Here is a 20498-nt window from a genome sequence, read left to right as displayed (position 1 = left end):
TAACCAACAGAGCGTTGCCACTGTCGACCAGAGCAAGAATCTACAGACATGTGTACACAATATGATAATATAATAAAATGAAGTGTAGTTGATGAGGGTCGAGGACATGCGTTGCATGGAGAGAAATGATATGAGAATGATACAATAGATATTTAATGTTAGTACCAAAGACAAGTTTGCCTTTGATATCATTAGACGAAGATTAAATCTGGACTGTATCTGGAGATATGTCCAGAATAGAAGACTTCGATTGTATGGCCACTTTGAAAAAATGGATTAGTAGATGTAGAACAGTTGAGGTAGCATGGTCAGTTTACAGAGGAAGATCAACCATGAGAGGAAGTGATAAAAATGGATTCGCGAGAAAGAGGGATAAATAAAGATTTGAGCAGAGATAGGTTAGTTTGGAAGTCAATTACTAAAAGTCGTTCAATGAATGTAAAACGAACGTTGACCCAAAATGGAACTCCTCAAAATATGCCAACATGAAATATCTCGTGAATGGATGGGAGTCTAATCTGCCTGTTCGTAATTTGGCTCCCTATCCTGAAATAGATTTAACCGATGCGTCTCTCCCTCTGCAGAACAAGATGAGGATATTTCAGTTGCTCCGATATCAAAGCAAGGCGCGGGTAAGTGAGATGCTGGAAAAGTTCACCATATCTAGAGATCAGTACAAATGACGATATCACCTGCTTGTTAAATAACTAACTCGCAGAGAACCTGAATGCCTACTGGAGATAACTTGAATGCCTACTAGACACTGTCCTCGAGTGTCTAAGGTCTCTCTGTACATGGGTTTGTCAGAACAACCTTGCATGAGGATACTTTTTCCATAGAAGTAAACCCTGACCAAATATTCAAAATAACATAGTATTCGCTGCCCAAATAAGATCTCACTATGGCTGACTGACATTAGCTTTTATGAGGAATAATGCACCTTCTCCAAGTGATGTTACCTCAAGTAATAGCACGAAGCTGGATATTTCACCAGACTAGATAAATTCTTGTCCTGGAATCCAGTAAGACCAAGAAACCAAAATGAAAGATATACTACATCGTATGAAAATGGTTAATTGGAGAAAGAAAAATTATGTTCTCAATTTCTTTTCTAACTCAGTGTTTGAGAGATAAAGAAATTTAATGAAACATTCGAATATCTATGTATCTCATATAGAGTTCAAGTGTTAGCGCCAGGTTGTGGTTTTAATTTCTGAGAACTTTGACTGAAGTAAAATACAACAAAATAAGCAGTACACCCACTCACTCACCCCAATTTTTAGCCGAGTTTCATTTAGCTAAATACGTTTAGTTTTCATCTGAGTTTTGTTTTGTTAAATTTTATTTATTGTTCAATCATTTAAAAAATGGTAATTAGTATAATCAATCTAATGTCGTTATTATTACCAGTCTGTTAACAGTCAACTTAATATAATTAACCTATTTAAAATTAGTTAAAATCATGAATCTATTAAAAATGTAATTGATGTCATCAAATCGTTAAAAATGTAGTTCGCATAATCCCTTTATTAAAATATAATTAATGTGATTAATTAATTATTAAAATATTCTTATTGTTAGGGCTATGACAAGAGAATATTCTTTTAATTTTGACTCTCGAGTATATATCCGACGCAGTTAGACACAGTTAATCAACCGAGAATCACATCACTCTATATAAAATCATATAAAATATCAAGATACACACTCGAGAGTCAAAAAATGAAAAGAATATGCTGTTGTCATAGCTCTAGTTATTATCTTCAATCTATTAAAAAAATATGTTATCAAGATGTTTAAAATGTAGTTAATATTGTTATCTATTATACAATTAACTGCTTTTCGCCTAAAATGCAATTCTTCCATCTTGAATGCCAGCTAGAAATAGTTGGTGTTTGCAGATGATAAAATTCAGAAATTAAAGAGTTCATGAGTTTGGATGAACATGGTTTCTTCTCTCCCCCTTCCTCCCCCTCCCCCAAAACAACTTTATTATATCCTGTGAAATGGTGTCTGCGTGATGGGAAATTAACTGTGAAGCAAAAGTTCGCACAAAAATAAATCCAATCATGTAGTTTCTAACGATATCAAACCTAATATTCTCTTACTATAATGGAGATTTGGTGTGCGTCTGTAACCACAACTACATCTTGTAACAGAGCGTGGATGCACGTATGCAAATGTTGTATAGTGTGTTGTTATTATCTAAATGATACTTATATATTTTCTTATTGATTAACGGGCTATATTATCTACATGTATATTGTGTTTGTGGTATAATGAACTGTTGTCTTCGTTTCCTAATGTCTATCTTAACAACCCATGACTCATCTAATGGTGTTGATGTGTGTTTGTGTGTCAACATATATGTATACATATACGCATGACGACATACCTGTTTCTGCTGGCTGCTTCAACCATCTTAGGAAGCCGGACCTGTTTTAAGGAAGATGCTTCACAAGACATAGACCAAAACGTTGTAAGATTTTATATATTTTATTCACTCCCAGGTATTCATCACAGCAGCTATGTCTCCGTTCTGAGGGGAGACCCATTTAGTCCATACGTCTTCCTCGGCATCTCAAACCCAACTCAAACTATGCTTGTTCAAACCAGAACACGTGACATGTGACACGTCACATTGGTCCCCATTCGCATATATCCGGTGTAAACTGACTGGTCACAGAGTTTGACAAAGTTTGACAAAGTTTGACAACCTGTCAAAACATAACGATCTAAATCTCTGTTGTCCACTCATCGCTAGATAGATAGATAACTATATAGATAGATAGATAGATAGATAGATAGATAGATAGACAGATAGATAGATAGATAGATAGATAGATAGATACACAGATAATTAACTACTTCTATCCAGCTATTATCTAACAATATGAAATTTGAAATGTCGTCACCATAAGAAAAGGACTATAAAAAAGAACATGTGCACAGACAGATGATGACGTTCGAGAGCATGTTCAAGATCACGTTAGAGATGTGGATGACGTTTGAGAGGACAGAAGTCAGAGAGAAGGAGCACAATTATTTAGGAAAGTACTCGGAAATAAATGCTGTGTTGTTGCAACATGAAAAAATGAGTTCAAGTGATTCTGTGGCTTGGTTTCCTTTTGCGACATAGACTGCATACAACATGTGGGTCTCGTGTGTAAACGTGTGGGTAACGTTACAGTCTTAAATTTTTTAAAGATATTTACATCATATTTTTACTAATGTGTCATGAAGTATCATAATGCGATGGATTGGTTATCAGTTAAATGATGAACAATATCATGAGAGGATTGAACATGATGTGTAGAATGAAGAAAAATTGATTATTTATTGAGTATTTATTGATATTGAGTACGGCCATTTTTAGTCTGCAGGGAAGCAGCCCCATGACAATGTTTCACTGATGGAAAGTTCTTGGAAAGAAACTCTGTTCAGGGAAATAATGAAGAACAAACGAAATTTCTTTGGAGTTGTGGTAGCTAGACGAGTCGTCACTGTGAATGTCTTACAAAGAGGAACCAAAGATTGGAGCTCAGTTAAGCACCTTCGATAGAAATAATAATAATGGAGTAGAGAAAAGACTAGTCATATCTTTTCTGTGAGAAAAGGCCTCTAGAGAAAAGAGGAGAGAAGATAGCATCTCAATAGATTTGCAAAGTCCATGTTGTATTCTGTCAAGAAAAGAAGGAGTATATGATACCTCCTTAGATGTAGTAGCAGTACTCCATCTTAGGATATATTTACCTTTTATATAGGTAGAGGATTGCATCAGGACTGAGGTACTTTCTGGAGTGGGAGAACGATCTAACTATTTACACAGGAATCTTAGAAATAGATATACGAGGTGCCTTCAATAAATTTCCAGACATTTTTCGTATGGGCACTTTTATTAACATATGAAAATCGAGTGCTCTTCAAAGTAATCCCCTCCAGCTGTAATGCACTTGTTGTACGGTTCCAACAACTTCTGTAAAACCCCATGGAAGTCCTCTTGTGGGAGCGTGTAAAAAAAAAAACCCTTCACAACCTCTTTTCTCTCCTCAATTGTCTCATAATGACAGCCTCTAAGGTCTCCCTTGAGCTTAGAGAATAATCAAAAATTACAGGGAGCAAGGTCTATAGGAAATATGAGGAACTGTCATGATGCCGTCTTGGTCAAATGGTCTGTGACAAAGATGGAGTTGTAGACTGGTGCATCTTCTGCAGTTTTAGTTCCTCGCAAATAATTGGGTGTACCGTTCCCACACTGACATCAAACTGTCCACTTATTGTCTCTGTAGACACACGACAGTCCTTATCCATTAATTTTTTTTTTATTTAGTCAATCTGTTGTTTTGGCTTCCTTACTCCTCCCATGCCTAACAATAAAAAAGTGAACATGGCAAAAATAAAATTAACACAAAGGACAAACTTGCAACTAATAATAATAATAATAATAATAATAATAATAATAATAATAATTATTATTATTATTATTATTATTATTATTATTATTATTATTATAAACGAAACCCAAACAACAACAACAACCATAATAGAAATGAAAATAAAAATGCTAATAACAAACAAGATAAATGCAACTGCAGATCCCGCACACATTGCCCACTTCAAAATAAATGTCTAAACAAAAGCATTGTTTACCAGGCAACAATATTTACGAAAGAAAACCCGAATAACAAGAAATATTACGTAGGTATGACTTCCTTAGATTTCAAAACCCGATATTATGACCATAAAGTATGTTCAAAAACAAAAATAAAACATTGAATGAAAACAGTACTAGCAAACCAATACTTGGAACTCAAAGGAAGCGGACGTTCACCGATAGTTGAATGCAAAATAGTAAGATAAGCAAGCACAAGTAGAAACCTATACGATCCATGTAGATTATGCCTGAATGTAAAATTTGCTATCCTATACTTTAAAGAACCCAACATCTATTAAACTCTAGGAGAGAAATAGCGAAAAACTGTGTGCACGGGATAAACTACACTCTAGAATAGCTATACAAAATAATTTTGAAATTAACAATAACAATAGAAAATAAATAAATAAAATAAAATAAAAAATAAAATAAACATATATATATACATAAATAATTATATATATATATATATATATATATATATATATATATATATATATATATATAAACTAAAATATTATCCGAATTATAGAAAAAAATCATATATCTAACATCGTCCTCGGTTTTCTTTTTTTACATATCTATCTACACCTAGGTTGAAAATAGCTCAGCTTACTTAGATATCTACTCTTCCCATGAAAAATACACACAAAGGAAGGGGTGAACGTAAGGTCAACTGTACCTTTGTCCTGAAAGTGCCCGTACATTGGCTAGCTATGATGAGCGCGGTGGAAACTAGGAAGCTGATTGGCTAACTAAAAATTCAATAGAATGTGCATATATAAAAACGCGTAGTAACCACGACTCTTTGTATAAGCCTGACGAATTCTTACGAGAATGAAACGCGGAATATTCTGTGTAGCTTAATTGCCATATATATTTTTATAACTTACTACCTAGCTCTACCCATGTATTGAGACTGTTGAAGTAAATACTGAAAATTTACGCATAAAATTATATTTTCGTGTATTAATTTATGTGATTAAATGAAGTAGTTATATATATATATATATATATATATATATATATATATATATATATATATATATATATACGTAATATTGAATAAAACCACAACCTACATGAATAGAATTTCACTTATTTACCGTTAAGCTCTTACAGCTGTTTCGTGAAAGGATGGACAATTACCTCTCGTCCATAGAACTGCAAATCTTCCATCTAGTCACTCCTCAGAGACGCTTACAACTATTCCCAACAAGTTTTTTAATCCATTGTGAACACGTTTATTTTTTCCCTCCATATCAAATGGAGCTCATACTTATACTTAGTTTTTTAGTTTCGTACAACCCTTACAGTCAAGAACATTCTCCTATAACTTTATTTTTAGCCTATTTTGGAGGCATTATTTTAAATTAGTCCCACTTTTTAAGGATATTCTAATTTAATTTTAGCTTTTATTTAGATTTCGCGGGTTCGAGGAACGAATGAGGAATCGATAAAACCCTGAATTCAGGATCCAGGATAGAATATGTACAATTAAACATGAATTTGAGGTTTTTAAAAAAAATGGGGGATTATGCGAAAGTTAGTAAAACAATAAAAACTTCGTTATTTACGTCTAGTTAAAACTTATATATATGTATGTATGTATGTATGTATGTATGTATATATATATATATATATATATATATATATATATATATATATATATATATATATATAAACAATATCTCACAAAGATTCAACAACTAAATTAACTTCGATTAGCTTGTTATAAACTTTTGGTGTCTTTCTTCCACCACCACCTTTTATGCCGATGAAGAGACGATATCCCGAAATATTTTAATTATTTCTCGATGCTTTTATTTTTATTTGAAAATATCGAATAAAAGAATATCGTTTCCGAAACGATCGTACATAAAAAAATTGGATTTTGTTATCCCCCCTATGTAAAGTTGATAATTTCACAATTATTAACCCCTCACCTGTTCTATATATAGCTCTAGTGTAACAACACCTATTGAGCTTTTCATAACTGCAATAGTCCTTGTTCTTAAAGACCTTGTATATATATATATATATATATATATATATATATATATATATATATATATATATATATATATACTACCAAATCCGATACTACCAAATCCAATTCCGATTTTTCCGATTTCAGATTCCGATTAATGGTCCCAACACTAATATATATATATATATATATATATATATATATATATATATATATATATATATATATATATATATATATGAGCGTCGTTCCAAAACTAAAGCTTCCTATTTTTTCACTCATAAAAAGAGCCATGAAAACAGAATTGGTACCATTAAAACGAGTGACCTTTTTGCTCCTGAATTTATTTTCCTACATAGTCACCACCATTCTCAATGCACTTTACCAGCTTCTTTAAATGCCTCGGTCGCAAAAGAAAGATGTCATGAATGCATAAGTTCAGTTATCGTAACAATGCAATTTGCAATCCGCGCTGATCCGTTTGGGCGGAATAATTAAGAGACATAACTTTCGGAAAGTCCCTCATATATATATATATATATATATATATATATATATATATATATATATATATATACAGAGAGAGAGAGAGAGAGAGAGAGAGAGAGAGAGAGAGAGAGAGAGATTGGATAAAAATGTAATCTGCTTGGTCACATATTGAATTGTTTGAATCAGGAAAAAGTGAGTTTGCAAAGCCGCTTAAATTTTTAAAGATAAAAATAAAAAATCCAAATTTATCTCCTTATGTTTGATACATTTTCATTTCTTTTCTCTCTCTCTCTCTCCCTGTCTCTCTCTCTCTCTCAATGTCTGTCTGTCTGTCTGTCTGTCTGTCTGTCTGTCTGTCTGTCTCTCTCTCTCTCTCTCTCTCTCTCTCGTCTCTCTTCCTTTTTTTCTCCAGCTATGGGTTAATATTTTTATTATATTCTCTATTCTTTATAATTTACTGTTTCAATCTTTTTTGTATTACCTTTAACTGTTAATAAACAGCGAGAGAGAACAACTAATACGTGATAGTCGTGGTGGTGGTGGGAGGAGTCATATGCGACGATAGAATAAAAATATCTGTGAGGAGGGAGTCACGCAACAAAATAGTTTTTTTTAACATAACTAAATCCTAAAACCGATAAATATTTTAGCATGTAATTTATGTGATGAAAATACGTAGGAAAAACATCTCAACGAATCAAACGTTTATTAATTCAGCTTTAATAATAATAGTAGTAGTAGTACATTGTGGAACGATAAAATTGTCGCCATAGAAAAACGAAATGATTCCATTTCCGTTTGATGAAAACTTTTTTTTTGCTTTTTTTTTTTTTTGTTGCAGATCATCTACTAGTTGGCCAATTGTGTACAAATCCCAAGAGCGATAGGAGCCTTCTATCATGTCTAAAGTGACACAATGTTAAACGAGCGAGATCGGAGATGCGCCGCTCTACAACTCATGCTCTCTATTGATCCAAATTATGACAACAGAAACATTGCCAGCACCCTGAAATGCAAATCCGGATGACTAAACGCGTGAGGGTACAGTTCAACGCCTCGAACGACCAACACTTATGTCTTTGGCATGGTTTAGGGCCACATCATGCCACCTCACATCTTCGAAGTTGGCTTGAAAGTCAACACCAAAGGGAACCTGGATGTGCTAAAGATGTGGTGATCCCCTGGTGCAATCTGGTAGTCGCTGACATACCTTGGGTGTAGTAGCAAGACTCGACGCTGTCCTACAAATCCAAAGAGACACAGACTTCAGAAGGAGTCTACGACTTTGTATCCTTCTTTCACTAGCCCCCTTCCTCCCTTGACCTGAACACGCTGAACTTCTTCATTTGGTCATACGTCGAGAACAATGCCGCCAAGACTAAACTAGTTTCATTCAATAATTACAAGAAATCTTCTCTATAGCAATGGCCAACGACTCTTTATCTGAGAGTACGTCTTTCAAGCTCCTTGGCCTAACGTTCACAGGAAACATGAGTTGGAACAATTACATCGAGGGCATTGCCAGGGCCGCTGCAAGGAAGGTGGGCTCTCTCTACCGTGCTAGAAAACTACTAACACCCGAAAGTATCCTGTACCTCTATAAGGCCACTATTCGCCCATGTATGGAGTATTGCTGTCATATTTGGGCTGGTGCATCGGCTACTAGTCTCTCGCTCCTTGGCAAGGTTCAAAAGAGAGTTACAAATCTGATAGGCCCTAAACTGGCATCTAAGCTTCAGCCTCTGTCCCATCGACGAAACGTTGCATCCCTCTGCCTGTTCTACAAGTATTTTAATGGTGAATGCTCTGATGAACTGCAAGCACTTGTGCCCCCGCGACGTGAACACCCTCGACAGACCCGACAGGCTGCAAAATCCCACCCCCACACTGTAGAGATCCCTAGATGTAAAAGATGTTTCTACTCCAGTAGTTTCTTCCCCAGAACCGCTAGACTTTGGAATTCCATTCCGGGTCACTGCTTCTCCAACTGTACTGACGTGCAGAAGTTCAAGGGCAACGTGAACCAACATCTTGCTGCCCAAATCCCTACATAGTACCCCAGTAATTGTTGCCCTTGATAGTAGCCCCCTACACCAAAGTGGCAATGTGACTTGTTTGGGGTGAAAATGTAATAAAAAAAAATAATAAAAAAAAGAAAAATTAAAAAAAAAAAAACATCACCAACATGATCTCCCAAAACACCAAAGCCAGCCTGATCGCCGCCATCCGCCGAGCTCCCGCCGGAGCTTGTGGAAAAAGCACGCTCCTAGCTCCGGACTCGTATCGAGGCGGTGATTGAGGCTGAAGGCGGTTACATTGAATAGATGTCAGCTCTACTACATAATCAAGTTACCTGAATTGATGTTTTTCAATAAAAGTTTTAAAATAAAGCTGTAGTGTTGTTTTCTTTAGGACGACACTTTTATCGTTCCACCCTGTAGTAGTAGTAGTAGTAGTAGTAGTAGTAGTAGTATTTTCAGTGCCAGTTGGGCACTTAAAGAGTGGTGAAAGTTTAGATATGACTACATGATATGACTACATGATATGACTATATGATTATTGATATAACAATACTGTTGTGAGGCTGGCTGGAATTTCCAGGTTACTCACAGGTCACGGTTATAAAAAAAAGTACATAAAATATAATATCCTTATTTGATTAGATGCTTATAAAGAGTCAACAATGAATCAGCCAGATGGGAAATAAAAATCCTCGATGTAAAGAGTTTTCGTCAGGGAAACATGATAACAATGATAGTACAGGGTTGGGCAAAATGATCGGCCACACGTGCATGCCAAGTTGAAAGCAAATATCTTTATTGTCCAAATGTATATTCAATATTATTTTGTTTTAATGTCATTTGAATAATGTAAAATTATTTTTATTTTTCAAATGTATGTTTAATATTGTATTTTTATTTTTAAAATGTATATTTAATATTATTTTGTTTTATGTCGTTTGAATAATGAAAAACGTATTTTTAGTTTTCAAATGTATATTTAATATTATTTTGTTTTATGTCGCTTGAATAATGAGAAACGTATTTTTAGTTTTCAAATGTATATTTAATATTATTTTGTTTTATGTCGTTTGAATAATATAAAACGTATTTTTATTTTTCAAATGTATATTTAATATTATTTTGTTTTATGTCGTTTGAATAATGAAAAACGTATTTTTAGTTTTCAAATGTATATTTAATATTATTTTGTTTTATGTCGTTTGAATAATATAAAACGTATTTTTATTTTTCAAATGTATATTTAATATTATTTTGTTTTATGTCGTTTGAATAATGAAAAACGTATTTTTAGTTTTCAAATGTATATTTAATATTATTTTATTTTATGTCGTTTGAATAATGAAAAACGTATTTTTAGTTTTCAAATGTATATTTAATACTATTTCGTTTTATGTCGTTTGAATAATGAAAAACGTATTTTTAGTTTTCAAATGTATATGTAATACTATTTTATTAAATGTCGTTTGAATAATAAGATTATTTCCATTTTCCAAATGTATATTTAATACTATTTTATGTCGTTTGACAAATGAAAATCGTATTTATATTTTCGAGATGTATATTTAATGCTATTTTGTCTTATGTCCTTTAAATGACGAAACAAGCGTTTTTATTTGCAAAATATACATATAAGGTCACAATGAAAGCGCAATGCTGACATGTTCAATATCTATTGGTACCAACAGCAGCAATTAGTCCCCACATATTCAAGAAAGTGTATAGTAGTTATCCTAATCCATTTGCCTTAACGACCAATCGTATATTGCCGCCATTTTGGATATTCGCTGCATATTCAGATTGGCACTTATGGCGGTAATTAAAAGTAAAGAAAATACAGAAAAATGTGTATGATGTAAGTATCAGTCACGGAACGGAGATGAGGCACTTATGCATGACAGTTACATGAGGCGAATGTTTGTATTTTAGTTTCAAGAACCGACGACAGACGTCGCTTGTCATGAGTCGATAAGTCTTACTTTTTTAAAAAGAAATGCAAACTAAAATTATATTTCTATATATTTTTATACAATCTTTCTGTACAAAAAAAATAATAATAAATTTTTAACCTCTATAAATGTTACATGCTTTGTAAATTATATTTTGCTACATTTTTATACAGCCTTACCGAAAATAAATAAATAAATAAATAAAATTTAAAAAAAATTTTAATTAAAAAAATAAATAAATAAATAAATAAAAAATAAATAAAATAAATAAATAAATAAATAAAAATAAATAAATAAAATTCTTAAAACAATCTATTAATGTTTCATGTTTTTATCATATTCATTATTTTATTTTCAGTTATGAATCACTCATTGAAAAAAACATTATATTTTGATACATTTTTATGCAGTAAATGTTTCGATTTTCAAATATTTTTGTGTTATTTATTTCGTTATTATATATTTTTGCGTCATCGTAAAAACTTGTTTATATTTTAGGTTCATATAATGGCCGCTAGATGGCAGTTCTCTTTCTAAGAACAGGGGTCGATAACTCGTCTCTGATGCTAACATATTACTGTCATACAGAAGTGCCGAAGATGAAATATTAAAAAATCACGTAATTTGATCACGTAGTTATTTTTATTTATTTTTTTTTTTTTCCAAGAAAATCAAATTTAACTACGTGTCCATAAGGATAGGAAAAAGTAGCAGTGAAGGTAAAATAAAGGGCAGACAACCGATTTTCATTTTCAATGGGGGGGGGGGGTAAATGTCGGAAAGACAACCCAAATGTCAGATTAAAAACCAAACAATAATTTATTAACATAACGTGTATTTTTTATTTTTTTATTTTTTTTAGAAAATAAAATTTTCAAATGATGAAAACCTTTTTTTTAGAAGGATCATTTTATAATAAGTTAAAAACAAAATTTGAAGAATATTAAAATGGCTTCGGCCTTCCATTATGAGTAAAAAAAAAAAAACCCTGCAAATTTGTTTAAAAAAAAAAAAAAATACCTGATCAATTTTTTGTGATTTTTTTTTGGGGGGGATACCCTCTTTATTCCATAACAAGTAGGTACACGGTAAAAGTTTTTCTTTGCTTTTGTTTATCGCCATAAGTGCCAATCTGAATAAGCACCGGATATTCTGAAAGATTTGCATTCTGACATAATACTCAACTAGGAGCTACAGGAATACATTTGCAGGGGGCATGCACACAAAATAGACTCAAGATATTAAAAAATGGTGTAGATTCTTTATGGTGCATCAATTTGTCGTTAGTGGAATTCTTAAACCTCACCCAGGAATTCTTTGTTTTTTATAAGAACAATGAATTTACTTCTACTAGAAAAATCAAAATCATGAAAAATAGCGCCGGACATTGCGAAATTGATAAACATGTTTTATAATAATATTCGGCTTTATTACAGGGTGGAACGATAAAATTATCACCCTAGAAAAAGACGATATGAATCCATTTTTCGTTTGATGAAAACAGGTTTTATTTTCTTTCTTTTTCTTTTTTTTTTTTTTTTTTTTTTGTTGCAGGCCATCTATTAGTTGGCCAGTTGTATGCAACTCCCAAGAACGATATTTTGAGGTTGAGTGCACCACCCAAAGTATAGTAATTTCTGCCATCCTTAATCAACCCCAAAAAACATTATAGAGAAGTGCATGAATATATCATATAATTGAGAAGGAAGCAGCTGTAACTATTTTGCAAGTAGACTCGTCTAAATATTTTGCATTTTTACGAACCAAAGATCAATAACCTTTATATTTAACTACGAAAGTTGCAGGCAAAGGACTAACGAAAGGAATTGTCTGTTGTTTATAACATCGAGCAAAAGCACTTTGTAGCAATACATATGACAAGGAGGAAAGACAATTTAAGAGAAACCTTACACCGAAACAACTATCCAGAAAGCATGACATCAATTCTATGAAATCTCAATCAAACACCAAAGGACACCACTGCAAAACGCACCAATGTATTTAATTGCGTTTACCTTATAGTGCAAATGCAGTGCATATGAATCAGCAAGTTGCAATAATTTGGTGCACTTTATTATTCGGCTCTTTTGGTATCGATTCCGCCGATTTGATCGTGTACTCACTGGAAAGACTACATAACAGTTTCTAACGTTTTTAATTAAAAGTTGTGCGAGGAAACCACCAGGATTCAAGCACCGCACACCAAATCTTTAATCGGTGACATTATCCACATTAACATTGCCATCTCCCGCTTTGCCGATTGAAAAGACTATTGGAGCATGATTCACTGGAATTTACAGAATGAAAAAGGATAGTAATTGTCTGTATCAGTAACTATGTCCCAGAGCCTAGCTGGAGTCCGAACACGGTACCCCCGTAATAATGATAAAGGGTTGGGTTCGAGACTCCTAACAAACGGTTCCCCAGTTCGATACAAAACACCTGATGAAGGCCGGAGGGCAAAACGTCCGAAACGTCGTGACTATAACAACCAAGATGAGGAAGTCAGTCCGACAATCTCAATAAATGAAAAAGGATATTTAATAAAAAAAAAAAAACACAGATATACAACAAATAAATGTTACTACAACCAATAAAAGTTACTTTTCTACCTACCTGGATCATTTATTTGTGCTTTTTTTTTTTTTCTTTTTTTTTTTTAACTCACTTTCACCCCAAACAAGGCATATCGCCACTTGAACATAAGGGGCTACTATTTGGAACGATGTCTAAGAAAGATTAACAAGATGTTATTTTACGTTACATTTGAACTTCTGCATATCAGTATAGTTAGGTAAGCAGGTAGCAGGAAGGGAATTCCAAAGTCTAACTGTTTGAGGGAAGAAGCTATTAGAGTGGAAAACTTTCTGGCATTTAGGGACTTCAACAGTGAAGAGGTGTGATTTTGTTGCTAAGCTTGTTTGTCGGAGATATGTGCGTCGAGGGGGGCACAAGTGCAATGAGTTCATCAGAACACATTTCATTAAAATACTTGTAAAACATGCACAGAGATGTAACATTGCGGCAATGGACAGGGGTTGAAGCTTAGTTGACAAATCGGAACCTATTAGAGTGGAGACGTTTTTGAGATCTTAAAAGTTCGATCTTTTTTATAAGTGGTTAAATTCTTGTACACAAGATGGCCGCCGACGACATGAGAGTCACATTTTTTTCATTGGATTCTCTTTCGAATCATATTTTTTTAATCAGAATTACGGCAAATAACTGTCAAAACCGTGTCAAATATATAATGTTAAACTGAAGTGTATATTTTTATTACAAGTATTTTTGTGCAATTTTCGACTTTTGAGCGATTATCGAGACTTCACCTGATCGACTAATATCAGTCATGCTTTTTTCTCGTTGTAGCTAAATATAGTTAACACTAGCTGTTTATTAACCTAAAAAAATGTTTTAAAATTAAAACACAAAATAACATCCAAGTAAACAAAAAAGTATTTTATCTTGCCTTTGGTAACATTTATTTGTTTGTTTGTTTGTTTGTTTGTTTTTTTGTTTGTTTGTTTTTTATACGTTTTTACATGGTTTTTTTTGGTTTGCTTTTTTTCGTTTTTTTTTTTTTTTTTTTTTGGTTTTTTTTTTTTACGTTCCTTTAACTACAATATCTGACTATTGTATTTAATGACGCATTAATACTATTGGTAAAGGTAATCTTCACCCTTTGCTCCGAGCTGTGGCTAAAGATAACAACGTGTGTACTCTTAATCGTATACAATTTGCATTAGGGGCAATAAATAAATAAAAAAAAACTATCTAACATGACGGATGTGTATTCTCCTTCTAGCCGACACTCGATACTTTTGACGCTTCTATTTGTTTTTTGTTGTTTTTCTTTTCTTCCTTTTTCTTTTCTTTCATTGACAGTCTCCTGTGTACATTCTGAAAGTGTAGGCCTGACACATTACGACATTCACGGGCATGACGATTATTAACCACATTTTCAGCAGATTGTTAATGTTTTTAATATATTAATAACCTCTACTATTATATATTTAAAAAAAAAAAAAACTGTGGGTGTTCGTTCCCAATGGACCCGGAAACAGTTGTGACGATTTTTATGAAATTTCCCACGAAGTTATTCTATGTGCCTAGCAGTTTTTTAAGATAGGTTTTGTATCGGAATGTCTTTGATAAATATCAATAATCGATAATCGAAATAATCCGATGCAAGAAGAAACAGACGATTTCGACCAAAGTTTACACCTTACACAGCCTAACATCACAAGTGCATTTGAGAAGTTTTATTACCACACAAGTGGAAAAGCCCAGCATATAAAATCAACAGTAGGTTCTTTGATTTGACAGCGGGACGTCCCAAATGAATGTTTCTGTTTAAAGCACAATTGCACCATGATACTTGACTTTTTCATTTTAAACTTAAATTCAAACCATTTACACCGCACAAGCAGGAAAGTCAGGCATATAAAATCAACAGTAGATTCTGTGATATGACAAAAGTGCTATCGAAATGAATGTTTCTGTTTAGGGTACAATCGAAATATGATACTTGACTTTTGCATTTTTAACTTTAATTCAATATATTTTATATAAAAAATAATGTTATTAAATTAAGAGTAGGTTCTCTACAGTGCAATGTAGACTACAATGTATTGTGAACTAAGTCACTGCGGGGAGGCATATGAAGCTTCCTCCCGGTGCACGGTAATAGGTCGTGTTGTGGGGGAATCACCCTCCAAATGGACTGTTCTATCCATTATATAAACCATTGACCTTTTGATCCCAGGAGTGGATTAAACACGAGAGCGACCCTCGCCTGCTCGGTGACGTTTACTACTCTTTTCAGTTGTAACCTTTTTACGTTGTTGTTCCAGTAATACATTGTTTAAACTCTATTCCGTTGTTCTGTTTTCTTTGTGGCTTATTGCAAGCCATAACAGGCCCCCAACTAGAGGAGGCAATCAATTGATTTGATTAAAAAAAATTGAGGATTTCACCGATTTCGATAACAATAAAAATATGAGAGTGTGAAGTCTTCGTTGATCCTCATTCAACCCCGGGCAAGGTCGAGTCTCCTTGCTAGTATATTATATAATTTATAATATCAAAACAATTTTTACATTTTTAACGGATTGGTTGTACTAACCACATTTTTAACGGATTGTCCGGGTTTTTTTTTTTATTTTAATGCAACACTTTGCATAGAATGTGACATGTTAATAATCATTGCAACAGTTTCTGGTCGAACATCCTTTCTGCCAGGCAAATGTTGGTCACCATTTGGGGGTTAAAGCAACATCAATTATCATGTTTCTGAAAACAAAAATCAAAATACAATGAGTCACGAAGAAAAGATATTTTACTAACATAAAGTTACCTGATATAAAATAAATGAACTTAATAACGATCGTTTTTTATGGTAATGTTTTTTTTTATTTTATTTTTTATTTTTAATTTAATTTTTTTTTTACATGGAGGTCACCCCTTATCAAGCCCCGGAAGCTATTCGGGGATAAGGGTTATTGCGTGTACAGTAATCAATGGGATAGTATCGTAGTAATCGTTAGTATTAGAGATTTTATAAAGTGTCTTACTTAAGGGGGCGGTTCATCAGGAATTTGTTTATGTTGGACTTGAAGACATCCAAGTTGTAATCAGGTGGGAATCAGGCAGACGGAAGAGAGTTCCACTGGCGTGAACTTCTAAGAAAAAAGTTTTCTTCATGGAATCTACGTTTTGATTTTGGCACAGTTAAAGAGTGAGGAAAATTTTTGACAGTGGTTTCAACTAGACGGGTGTTTTTCCGTGAAAGATTGGTGAGGAGGGACCAATGATTGGAGCTCAGAGGAGCACTTGCCATGGAAGTAACGATAAAACAAAGTCAGGCTCGTAACGTCTCTTCTGTAGGAGAGAGGTTGCAGGGAAGAGAAAAGGGTATCACCCACTAAGCCACGAAGTCTATTTTACTCTGTCAAGGCAGGATAGGCTGTTTTTAGCAGCTCATGTCCAGATATGGCAGCAGTACTCCATCCTTGGACGTACTTGGCTTTTATATAGATAGAGAATTGCATCAGTAGTGAGATATCTTCTAGAGCGGTAGAAGGATCGCACATCTTTCCAGCGACACCAGCAACAGACTTGATGTACGTGTTCCATTTCAGGTCAGAAGTAAAGGTCACTCCCAGAAGCTTATCAAAACATGGAGCCTCCCCTAGATGAGAGCCATCCATTTATTTTACCATTTATTTTACCTATATAAATATTTTAAGTAATCACGCATATGCACTCACTCGAGCCTTTGCTCTGTAACAGTTTATAGAAAGTGGACGCTGGCAGCCAATTTCACGAACAAAGTTCGACGAGTTATTGTTTGTTTCATTTCAGTATAATGAATAAGAATATCTGTTTATTTACGTTTATAAATGTATCGCATAAATATTTATTATTTTTTTTTTTTTCAAATAAATATGTTTAATTATATATTGTGACAAACTGTTTTTTAAATGAATTTTCGTAAACTTTACAGGGATTTCTTCGATGTCGCCGATTAAAAAAATGTCTTTCGCCAATATCATCTGCTGAGTCCGTATTTATTATCTAGTCATATTTTTGGAACTGTTAAGTTAACATTCATTCATTTATGGGGAAATTTTGTCTGTAAATATATTTAGAAATATCTAAATAAACGTATTTATTTGAAAAAGAAAAATTATATGCAATATATTCATAAAAGTAAATAAGCGTATTTATTTGCAAAAAAAATATATTCATTATTTTAAAAAATATATATTTATTATTTGAAAAAAAATATATTCATTATTTGAAAAAAATATATATTTATTATTTGAAAAAAAAATATATTTATTATTTGAAAAACATATATTCATTATTTGAAAAAATATATATTCATTATTTGAAAAAAATATATTCATTATTTGAAAAAAATATATTCATTATTTGAAAAAAATATATTCATTATTTGAAAAAATATATTCATTATTTGAAAAAAATATATTCATTATTTGAAAAAATATATTCATTATTTGAAAAAAATATATTCATTATTTGAAAAAAATATATGTGCCATACATATATAAAAGTAAATAAGCATATTTATAAGAAAACAGGTTACGGATATTCTTATTTATTATATTTAAAGTCAATATTGAAATGAAATTAACACTAACTCGTTGAACTTTATTCAACAGGGATGCGAAATCGGCCGCTACCGTCTACTTCCTGTAAACTACCACGAAGCAAAAGCTCGAATGAATGAATATGCGTGATTGCTATTTTCTAATGCATAAAATTAAGCCAGCCAAATTCTCGAAGTTAAACAACGATAGCTTATGTCCTAAAAATCACTATTTTGTTATGAATAACCAATCAGTTAAGATAATATTTCACCTGTGTTCTTTGAACATCAAGTTTTGCAATTCCAATCGACTTCCGCGATTACATACGATAATGGTGCATAAAACGAGACTTTAAGTTTCAAAGATGGCGACAGGTCTGTTAATTGAGGTATGGAACCACAAAATTGATACAATACTTCCGCTATTCTTCGAAACTGCTTACTTATATATCTGGACAAAATATTAAGAATTTTTTTGTTAATATATTTTTTCTAACATATTTACGTTTTCTTTTTTAAATGTACTACATTTAAATATATTTTATTTACATATACTTTATTTAAACCTGCGCAGTCTATTACGATCGTCGCCGATTTAAAAAATATTTTTTATAGTTAACTATATTTTGCGTTTATTTTTTTCACCCCCTTATAATAAAAATGTAGGAAAATACGTAAACTTTTTTTTATCAATTGAGTTTGTGTTTTTAATAGCATAGAAATATCTAGAAAATTTGACGAAATATAAAGATAGTTATTTGAAAAAGATATGCGATTAAAAACACAAAATCCATTGATAAAGAAAGTTTACGCATTTTTATATATATTTTTAAAGGGGGCGAAAAAAACCCCTAAATTATAGTTAAAATCGGCGACGATCGTAATAGACTGCGCAGGTTTAAATGAAGTATATGTAAATAAAGTATATTTAAATATGCTCGATTTAAAAAAGAAAACATAACTATATTTGGAAAAAAAAAAAACATTAATATGTTAGAAAAAATATATCAACAAAAAAATTAATATTTTGTTCAAATATATAAGTAAGCAGTTTTGAAGAATAGCGGAAGTGTAGCAGCCGCTACAAACAGGCAGAGACTACTTCTCACAACTTCGAGATTTGAAATCCATTTATCCCTGGCTTGTCCAATCACAAGCCAGCTCTCAATCACGTGACCGAGTATATAAAAAGCGAAATCACAGACCTTTCTTTCTCTTTCCGCCTGGCTTCAGCTGGCAGTACGCATTAGCTTGGCCGAACGTGAGTTCAAAACAAGCTTCTCTTCAAACTCCTACTTGCTTGCACGTGCTGTACCCAAACGAACATTCTTTGTCATGCTAAAGAACTGTCCTCCTCGATACAACTCACGCACACCCACGACAACACGTCAACACACTGAAGGCTTTGTCATTTCTTTCTCCTTTAAGCGGCTTTCCTCGTCTCGGCAACTACTAGCTATAAACACGTGCGGACTGAGTTGTTCTCTCCTCAACAAGCCGGAAATATATTAAATCTATCTTTACACAAGAACACTTCCACATACTAAACACGTTTCTCTTTCTTTCAATGAACTCACTTACTAACCAGTTTCTCTCTTCTACCAAAGCTACTAACGAAGATAACAAATAAAGTTTGTTTTTGAATATAGAATGAAACTTATTTCGTCGTTGTCTCATTTCTAAATTTAGTGATCCCGGAACACGTAACTTTCTGAGCTTTATTTGGTTATTTTCGTTAAGCTTAAAAAACAACAAACTTTCAGTATCGCTACACTCCACTTTGCTACAGGATTCTTTCCTTTCAAAAACTCATTTGGCCCCGCATACTCATAACGAACAAAACAAAGGAGTATTAAAAAAAAACTGCAACTTATCACTGATGAGTGAAAACAATCTTCAAATGTCGCTTGCCTACTTTTTTGTCAAATTAAGTACAGTTTTTTGGAAAATTGTCACTTTCGAGAAATTTTGCGTAAAAGCTTAAACGCGAGATTTCATTATGGTATTTCAGTGATGGAGAAACCTTTTAAAGGAAAATGAAATCCTGGCATGTTGGCAGACTACTACTGGAATATGAAAAGGGAGGATGACACCCAACACAAATGGATTAATAGAACAAATGTTGCTTAAACTGACAATTCAGTGTTTTTCATTCATAACCAATAATAATACAATATGATTTATTATACATGAAAACGGTGCCTGATCTAAAGAAATGAAGGTCAGATTTAGTATCAGGTCTAGAATCATCGAAACAGGTCTACGGTTCCAGATGAGCATT

General features: G+C 32.8%; 1 long non-coding RNA gene across 1 annotated transcript in view; it reads right to left on the bottom strand.

Annotated features, from left to right (window-relative positions):
* Nucleotides 1-16259: 16259 nt before the first annotated feature.
* The window catches only part of LOC145243783 (uncharacterized), a 50403-nt gene continuing 46164 nt past the window's right edge, over nt 16260-20498 (bottom strand). Inside the window, exon 3 of the long non-coding RNA XR_013862940.1 lies at nt 16260-16395. This is a non-coding gene — a long non-coding RNA (uncharacterized LOC145243783). The remainder of the gene's footprint in view (nt 16396-20498) is intronic.

Source organism: Euprymna scolopes, chromosome 22, assembly GCF_053919585.1.
Source record: "Euprymna scolopes isolate OS-2025 chromosome 22, ASM5391958v1, whole genome shotgun sequence".
NCBI lineage: Eukaryota > Metazoa > Mollusca > Cephalopoda > Sepiida > Sepiolidae > Euprymna > Euprymna scolopes.
Note: the sequence above shows the minus strand (reverse complement) of the source record. Positions and strands in the feature narration are given on the sequence as shown.